This window comes from Arvicola amphibius, chromosome 2 (genome assembly GCF_903992535.2).
Source record: "Arvicola amphibius chromosome 2, mArvAmp1.2, whole genome shotgun sequence".
NCBI classification, from domain to species: domain Eukaryota; kingdom Metazoa; phylum Chordata; class Mammalia; order Rodentia; family Cricetidae; genus Arvicola; species Arvicola amphibius.
Window position 1 is genome coordinate 146,961,914 of NC_052048.2, and position 8,964 is coordinate 146,970,877.

An 8,964-nucleotide genomic window follows, 5' to 3' on the forward strand; every position below is an offset into this window, starting at 1 on the left:
ATAGAGTGAGCAGAGAAAGGGTTTTCCTGTAGGATTTAAAAATATTTTCTGGTAAGGCCATCTGTTCCTGGGAAGCTAAGTGTCTTATAGAAACGAGTATTGTACAATGCCACTTATTATAGGAAGAAAGCTCCCTTGGTTCCCATAATAGATTAATGCTGATGCTAGTGAATAGAAGGTAGAAAAATGTTTTACACATTTGGAATTATTTCATATGGGTGTGTGCCTAGTAAGTACATTATACAGGTTCCTCTTTGTCATGATGTTAGAATATTCTTTTTACAATGTCTGGAAGACTGCCATGCTGCGTGCGTCTCTGCACACCTTGGAGGCAGTCCTCGGCAAACCTCTTTAGAAGGAGCCATTGACTACTTATGCTATAATCCACCTGTGATGCTATTTTGATGGCTATGAGTAGCTTTTGACTCCAGCATCAGTGATTCTGCAAAAAATACTCTACAAATCCCTACTTGAAGTGCTCTCTGTGAATCCCTGGGAGATACATGTGGCTCCAGGTAAGAAGTCTAGGGGGCCAGCAGAAAGTCCTGGGAGGCTTCACCATTGCTGCCACACAATGACTGGTCCAGGGAACATCTGAAAGCGGTATGTCAGAGAAAGCAGACCAACAGGCTATGTATAAGCTGAAGTCTCTTCCCAGTGTGTCTTCCATGCCCCAAGCCAGCTGCTGCCTCTCTGGCTCCTGAGCAGGCTGGGGCCATCTTCCTGCCCTTACCGCATATTTCTTTTGGCCTGACTTGTTCACGGAATCTGTGATTGGTGTGACTTTCCATTGAGAGTGTGTATTTTCAAACGTCTGCATCAAGGCTCAAATCAAACTGCCCGGAGAAGACAAAGACCCAACAGAATGATGTTCAAGTTTTCAATATTATTCACAAATAGAATGCTTCTTGGTTCCCTTTTGCCTCGGGATGCAATTGCTGCTGTGGCTGCAGATGACTGGGCACACTCGCCAGTGATGTGTCTGTCAGGACCTAAGATCCTCAGGGCTCTCGGCTACGCCATGTAGGTCATGATGTACTTCTATCGCTATGTGGTCTTACTGTACATTACTGGTTTCCTGTGGACACTGGAATGCTGCAGATAGACATGGTATCATAATTCTGTTCAGAAATATTATGTTCTGAGGGAAAATGACTCTTGCCAGGGGCGGCAAAATATTTAGTATGTGGGGGACATTTGTAATTTCTTCTCTTGCTCCCTGAATAAGGGTCAAAGTAATGCCTGGGGTGTCAGGTGCATGTAAGTCATCTGAGCTGGGCTCTTCCTACAGCTCACTCATGAAAGACAGGACCCAGTGTCTGATTAATTCACAGACAGAAGAATAAAAATTGACCAACTCACAGGCTCAAGAGGAATGCAGGCGAGACATCTGAACTCAATTCCTCTAATTTTTACCACTGGAGAATGAGATTTCTGGGTCAGATAGATAGACCAGCAGGGTCAAAGGACTTTCCATAAAGGCATGGAGCATGATTAATAAAACCTCAAAGACAGAAATTGGGGTTCAACCCGAAGACCAGAAAAACAAAGCAGCCAGCCACTGGCTCTTTCTTTCAGTCCGAAAATGGTGATCCTGCCTCTGAGAATCTCAGAATGAGGCTGTGACTGACAGCTGTCTCCTCCCATCTTATAATCCTCTCTACAGCTGAAATTAAAGGCATGCACCACTGGGATTAAAGGCACGCACCACCCAATTTCTATGGCAAACTAGTGTGGATACTGGGATTAAAGGTGTGTGTTACCACTACCTGGTCTGTAAGGCTGACCAGCGGGGCTGTTTTACTCTGATCTTCAGACAAGCTTTAGTTATTAAAATGCAAATGAAATGGCACTGCAAAGACGTGATGACCAAATTCAGCCCTTAGAACCCGTATAAAAAAGCCCAATGTGGTGCTATATACCTATATTCCAATATTTCTACACAGCAAGTCTGGAGGCACAGAGGAGACTCCAGTCAGCTTGTAGGCTTGCAGTATGTAGAGTGCCAGAAACAAAACGAGAGATTCTAACTCAGGATGGAGAGCTGGATGCCCAGTGACCAAGAGCACTAGCAGCTCTTTCAAAGGACCCAGGTTCCGCTCTCAGCCCCATGTCAGGCAGCTCATAACTACCTGTGTAACTCTAAAGCCAGGTTCAACGCCATCTACTGACCTCTGCAGGTACCCTCACCCCTCACTCTCCTCTCTCTCTCTCTCTCTCTCTCTCTCTCTTTCTCTCCCTCTCATACATACATACACACACACACACACACACACACACACAAAATAATAAATACTAAGGGACTGTAGGGATGGCTTAGCAGTTAAGAGCACCTACTTCTCTTTCAGAAGACCAGAGTTTGGTTCCCAGCACCCACACAGAAGCTGAAAACTCTCCAAAGTAGTTCCAGGGTACCCAAAGACCTCTTGGAACTCTAACAGCACCCAGCATGCATATGGCACAATTACCTATATGCAGGCAAAACACTCATGCATATTTAAAAACTGTATGCAAGAAAAAAATAATTTTGTTTAAAAATAGATCCTACTTCAGAACAAGGTGGAAGATGAAAACTCACCCCCGAAAGCTACCCTCTCACCTCTACATGCATGCCAGGGCTCCTGTATCCTCTGACACTGATAAGTAAAGCAAGAAAAAATTATGATAAAATAAAAAGTGATTAAATATACTTCAGAAAGCCCTTTGAAGACTAAGCAAGTTATCACACGCTGAGCATAGAAGCATCACCTCCCACGTTCATCAGTAGAGCTAACAGGTACCACCTACTGCAGATATAAAAGGTGCACATGGCATCACTGCCACCTTGACCCATAGACACGACATACGGACATAATCTCTATATATCCTGGCGAGATGAGATTTTAAACCTTTAGTCTGCTGGCTCTGCTGGAAGTATCTGCTTCCTGACATTTTCACACACCCCACACAGCCTTCCTAGGTGTGCCAAAGTGCACTGGTGTTTTTCAAGATAAAAGTGTGATGTGCAGTTATTGAATCAGTACACACAGATGAAATTCCCACACCAGAGGTTGGGTATCTTAATTCCCGGGCTTACTACTTCAATTATAAGGAGGTTCCACAAGGAAAACACTAGCAAATGAATTTTTTGTGGGGCAGGAAGAAAAGTAATTTAGTCATTTAAGGAAGGCATTAATTACTTCAGGATATGTCATTGGCTCATTATCTGTAATGAATGAAAGGATTCACATAATTTTGTTTGTTTGTTTGTTTGTTTGTTTTGAGACTGGGTCTCTCTATATAGTCCAGCCTGTCCTAGAACTTACTATGTAGACCAAGTTGGCTTTTAACTCACAGAGATCCACCTACCTCTCCCTCTCAAGTGCTGGGATTAAAGTCATGAGCCACCACACCTGACTCAGATCTACATAATTTACAAGGAAAGCCAAAGCCATTGCTATCATAGCATTCTCACCACAAACACCGAGTAATGGACCACAGCGTGCATTTTACACATTGTACTTATTTTAAAGCCCAAAGGCAGATTTGTTTCAGGACCATGCCATAATTCCTTTCTCCTCTGTAACTCAGAGAACATCCCTTGTCCATCAAACCTAATGACTGCTTGGGATTTGTGTCTCCCCAAAGCGAGGATAAACACTCCTTGAGAAACAAGACTTCAGGACAGACAAGGCTATCAAACCTTATAGCACGGAGAGGCTGCTGGGCTGAGGGATGATCAGGGTGGCTGGAAGGATGCTGTAGTAAGACCCCCACTTTGGAGAGAGCTGTCCCTCTCAACCCAAACAGGCAAGATGGGTTAAAAAGTGTTAGGGGATAAACTCTCTCTGCTTTGTTCAGATGAGCCATTTTGAACTTCAACTAGGTCAAAGACCCAGGGGAAAAAAAGCGAAAACAGCACAGCTGAATGGAACCTTACAAACCAGCGAGCGGCAGAGGTGCAGTGGCTCAGGTGGCACCTACACAAGGATGGGATATTGGTCCTTTGCTGGTTCCGAGAGCCAGATCCCCTCAGTCTGGCATTCCATCATGGAGATGGTTGGTGTGAGAGTGGATGGATGACTGCAGAAGCGAAAGGGAAATAGACGGTGTCTTAGTTACTTGTTTTTGTTGTTACTCTGATTAACATTATGAACAAAAGCAACTCGGGGAGGAAAGGGTTTATTTGGCTTACACATTCCTGGTCACTGTCCATCACAGAGAAAAACCAAGACAGGAACTCAAGGCAGGAACCTGGAGGCAGGAACTGAAGCAGAGGCCATGGAGGACCACTTATTACTGGCTTCCATGCCTTTCTCAGCCTGCTTTTGACGTCATGAAGGACAGCCACCCAGCCCTCAGTGGGCTTGGACTTCCCATATCAACCATTGGTCAGGAAAATGATCCACAGACGTGTCTACAGGATAATATAATGGGAGGGTTTTCTCAGTCATGGCTTTTCCAGGTGATTCTAGGCTATGCCAAGTTAGTGAAAACTAACCAACAGAGGTGATGAGATTTATTACATCATCCATATTGGGCCGTGAATAGAAATAACAGAGGTAGATGTTTGCTACACAGTGGAGTCACATGTGTAAAGACCCAATACAAAGTACATCTTGACTCAGATCAAAAGTCAGCTGAAAGTCAGACAGACAATTACACACGTACACAACACACACACTCACACACATACACAAACACACACACACACACTGAAAGGGAAGGAGGAAGGGAGTAGACTGTGGTGGTTTGATAAGAAATATTCCAGTGTGTAGCAGCATTAATAAAAACCCAGAGACAGACATTGGGGCTCAACCTGAAGGTTAGAAAAGCAAAACAGTGAGCACTGGCTCTTACTTCAACCTCAGTCCAAAATGGTGATCTTGCCTCCAGGAATCTCAGAATGAGACTGTGTGTGAGAATTGTCTCCTCCTGTCTTCTATTTCTCTTTAGTGCTGGGATTAAAGGTGTGCACCACTGGGATTAAAGGCAGGCACTGTTCAGTTTCTAACTAGTGTGGCTACTGGGATTAAAGGTGTGTGTTACCACTGCCTGGTCTGTAAGGCTGACCAGTGCAGCTGTTTTACTCTCTGAACCTCAGGCAAGCTTTATTTATTAAATGAAACATCAATATTGTATTGAAATGAAATTTTAATACAAATGAAATATCACTACACCAGAAGGCACAGGCATTTAACATTTGATCCCCAGTTGATGGCACTGTTTGGGGTAGTTCAGGAGATGCAGCCTTGAGGGAAGTGGGCTTTAAGAGTTCCTAGTCTCATCTCACTTCCAGTTCTCCCCTTCCCAGCCCCACCCCACATCTCTCTCTGCTTTGTGCTTGTGGTTGAAGATGTGATCTCAGCTGCCATCCCTCCCGGTCATGATGGTCTCCTATCCCCCTGCTACTGTAAGCTAAAATAAACTCTCCCATGAGCTGCTTTGGACCATGGTGTTTTATCTCAGCATCAGAAAAGTAACTAAGGCAGAGACTTATTGTAAAGTTGTTTCAGGGACCCTGGCTACAGGAAAGGGCTCAGTGCTACCTGTGGTGCACAGAGATGGGATGAAGGGTTACTGAGGGCCAGACAGACTCCACTTCCCTTCCTACATGACTTCAAACAACTTTATACCTTCCTGGACTCCAATTCCCTCAGCACATTGGAACTCACAGAAGGCTCTTGCATTGCCCCAGCTGTTTTGGAACCCACCGTCAATCACAGAATCACCTCCTTGATTGCTTTCAGAGCTTATGTCCAGGTACACCTCGGGCGTTAGAGAAAATTAAAGGGCTGTTAAATGTGGGGGTAGAAATCCATTCCTCTTTACAACAGGAGGAAGATAAAAGCCTGCATTGTCTGGCTGCTTATAAAGTCAGAATTTGATAGAGCCACAAATCCCAGGACCAGAATGACATTCCACAGTCATCGGGAACTTTCCAGCCATGTCACTAGGGCAGGTCTGTTCTGCTTATGTCTGTACAAGCATGCTTACAAATGACCTCCCGCTTATCAATTCCATTCACGTAGCAAAGGGGTTCAGAGATACATTCTACGAGGAGTCAAGAAGGCTGTTCACCAGAAAGAGCAGTGCCAAGTAAGAAGAATACTGCGTGCCAAAGCCTCAGGTTCACAGTAAATCCTGTCGATTGCTCAAAGATGAAACAAACAAACAAATCTCTGGCCATGAATGGATCTTTCTGCGCTAGAAACTCATCAACCAAGCAATGCAAGCTGCTGTTGGCTTAGCACACAGCAGAATGCAAGGATTCAAACCCAATTGCACCAAAGACCTGTGAAGACGGAGCAGGCAGCCATGCAAGGCTAAGCCTTAAGAGTGTGGCAGTGAGGCTAACAGGGCAGTCACTGTGAAAGCAGGTGGAATCTGAAAAAGAATGCTGGTTGCCTAAGAGGCCTTGGGTGGATTAGATTTGATCCACTTCATATAGAGATAGGGACACATGGCCAGAATGCAAGATATTCTTCCCAGTGTATCCAGTGCGGAGGGACAAAATGGGGTGGGGGTAGAATGACAGAGAGAACAGTTACAAAAACAAACCCCCAGATATCCATGTATTGTTGGGATAAAGGTTAGGATGATGAGCCCTTACCTATGTAGAAAGGGTCCATAGAGCAACAGTTAATGTGACAGATAAGGGCTCCAGAAGCAGAATCCTGAAGTCTGCCTCCATTCCCTGAAAGTTCTTAGGAAAAACGATTCAGTAAAACTACAAGATAATGAAGGGAGACTCCCACCACAGGGAAGACATAAGGCTAACTGTGATGAGCAGAATGGGTACCTAGCTGGGGAAGGCCTGGGACTCAGGAATGCCGATGACACAGAAGGACTTGCTCCACTGTCACAAGGTAAGAGGTAACAGGAGAAAAGGAAACATTTGTAGAGAAAGGGTGTTGTGGGAAGAGATGAGGGGAATATTCAACATTCTTTTCTTTCTTCAGACAAACAAACAAACAAACAAACAAACAAAAACCCAGAGGAACCAATGAACTCTCAGAATGCTGTGATGAAGCTTCTTTCTAAGTGTGTAAACTAAAATGTCAGATGACAGAGAAAGTGTGTTATTTTGAAACGTGATCATAAATCTACATAATTAAAAGCAATTATTTTATTAATAATTCATAATGTCACACAATAACACAGCAAAGTTAAATTTTTTTAAAGTACTAGTGTAGTGGCTGATTGAGATATGTTAATAATGTTTGACTATGGGGTTGCCATTGACAAGGAAACAGGCTGTCATGATGGATGTCCAGTTCTGATCGTTTCCACTGTAAGAGCAGGACTATTGGTAAAGACGGGCAATAGTAAGGAATGCACATTTGTGTAGCTGACTCTATAAGGAACAGCAAGCCTGCTCTCCAGGTACCCTGCACTCTCCAAAGGCTTTGAGTCAAACCTAATGCCTGTTTGAGCTACTTGAAGCTCTGCGCTGGGTGACTGTGGGGTTTGGGACTGCCCAAGATCATTCATCACAGTGGCCTGAGTATCAGTTTATATTCCAAAACCGTAAGATGCGTGTGGCTGAACACCACGAAGACCTCAAACCAACTGCAAGAGTAAGTTCAATTTCAAGAGTTCTAAAGTTGCCATTGTCATTGGAAAGTATCTATGGCATCTACGGCCCGTGAGTGCTGGGACTGCACTGAGTTACTTACAGGCATGCTGGAAGCAGCTAGTCTGGATCAGACATAGGATATGTAAGCAGGAACTATTTTCTTTCATCCAGTGCCATAGGCCCCTGATTCCCCTTGGGAAGTCATCTCGTGTTTATGTATGAGATGAGAAGAGGGCGGAGCCTGTGGTGAATGATGAGTTCTCCCTGTGTGATAAATCAAAAAATATCAAGGATGGAGAAGTCCAGAATTCAATGTTAGGACTTTCCTATTTCAAATTCTGTGTGTGGAACTTCAGGGGTGAAACAAATATGCATACACACATGCACACACACGCGCGCACACACACAGGAGAAGAAGGCATTGTGTCCTTCCGCGGGGCAGGATGAGCAGGAGGGGGGGCAACAACACATTGTTGTGAGGTTGCAATGGCTGAACTGTGGCCAGATAGGGTCCTCCATCAGATCAGTCATCCTCAGAGATGTTGCAGAGGCCAGGCAAGGGCTTCAGTTATTTGTATGTCCCCTGGCTTAGGGTCATTAAGATGACCTGAGATCCTTACACCTGGCAAGATAGCACCAAGGACAATGACTTCCAGAGGCAAACTGGGACTCACAGGGGTCTTTGGAGAGGGCATTTCCCCACAGGGCATCCTGGGGCTAGGGCCCAAAGTCTGTGTGTCCTGGCAGAGACAAAACCTACCAAAGGACTCTTTGCATAAACTTACTTATTGCCTGGTGTTAACAAGTGGTGGGGAGACAGAATAAGACATGCAGCTTTTCCAGTGAGAAGGGGAGAGATTTAACTGCTGGCAATGAAGGCAGCATGGAAAACAAATCAGATACATAGACCAAGATCTATGAGAATGAAGGATCAAGCGATACTCGTTGAATTCACCGGCAAGTGTAATGTGTTCCGGAGACAGGCAGGGAAGGGTACAAAATGTACACCAAGAAAGAGGGACCGTCTAGTGTGGAGAGAGAGAGAAAAGCATTGTCTTCTCTGATCACACAGAGATACAAGCTGAAAGGAACTCGTCAAAGTCTAACATGGCCAGCATGACCGGAGAAGGAGAAAAATCCAGTATGCACGAGGCATGTGATCTGCCACAGATGGCGTGGAAGGTCAAAGCTTTTGAGAGAAAGAGATCTTTGTCAGCAAAGTGATCTAAGACAGTGAAGACCTACTGGTGTCCTTCAGGGACCACCATCTTTAGGGATTACCACATCTTTGCTGTGGAATCTCATGGCTATTCCAACCTGCATAGGAAGGTGGAGCCGAGAAGGGCCATTCATCTCTCCTCCCCCCCACCCCTTTCCCAGGCACAAGCATACCATAGAAAGCAGAA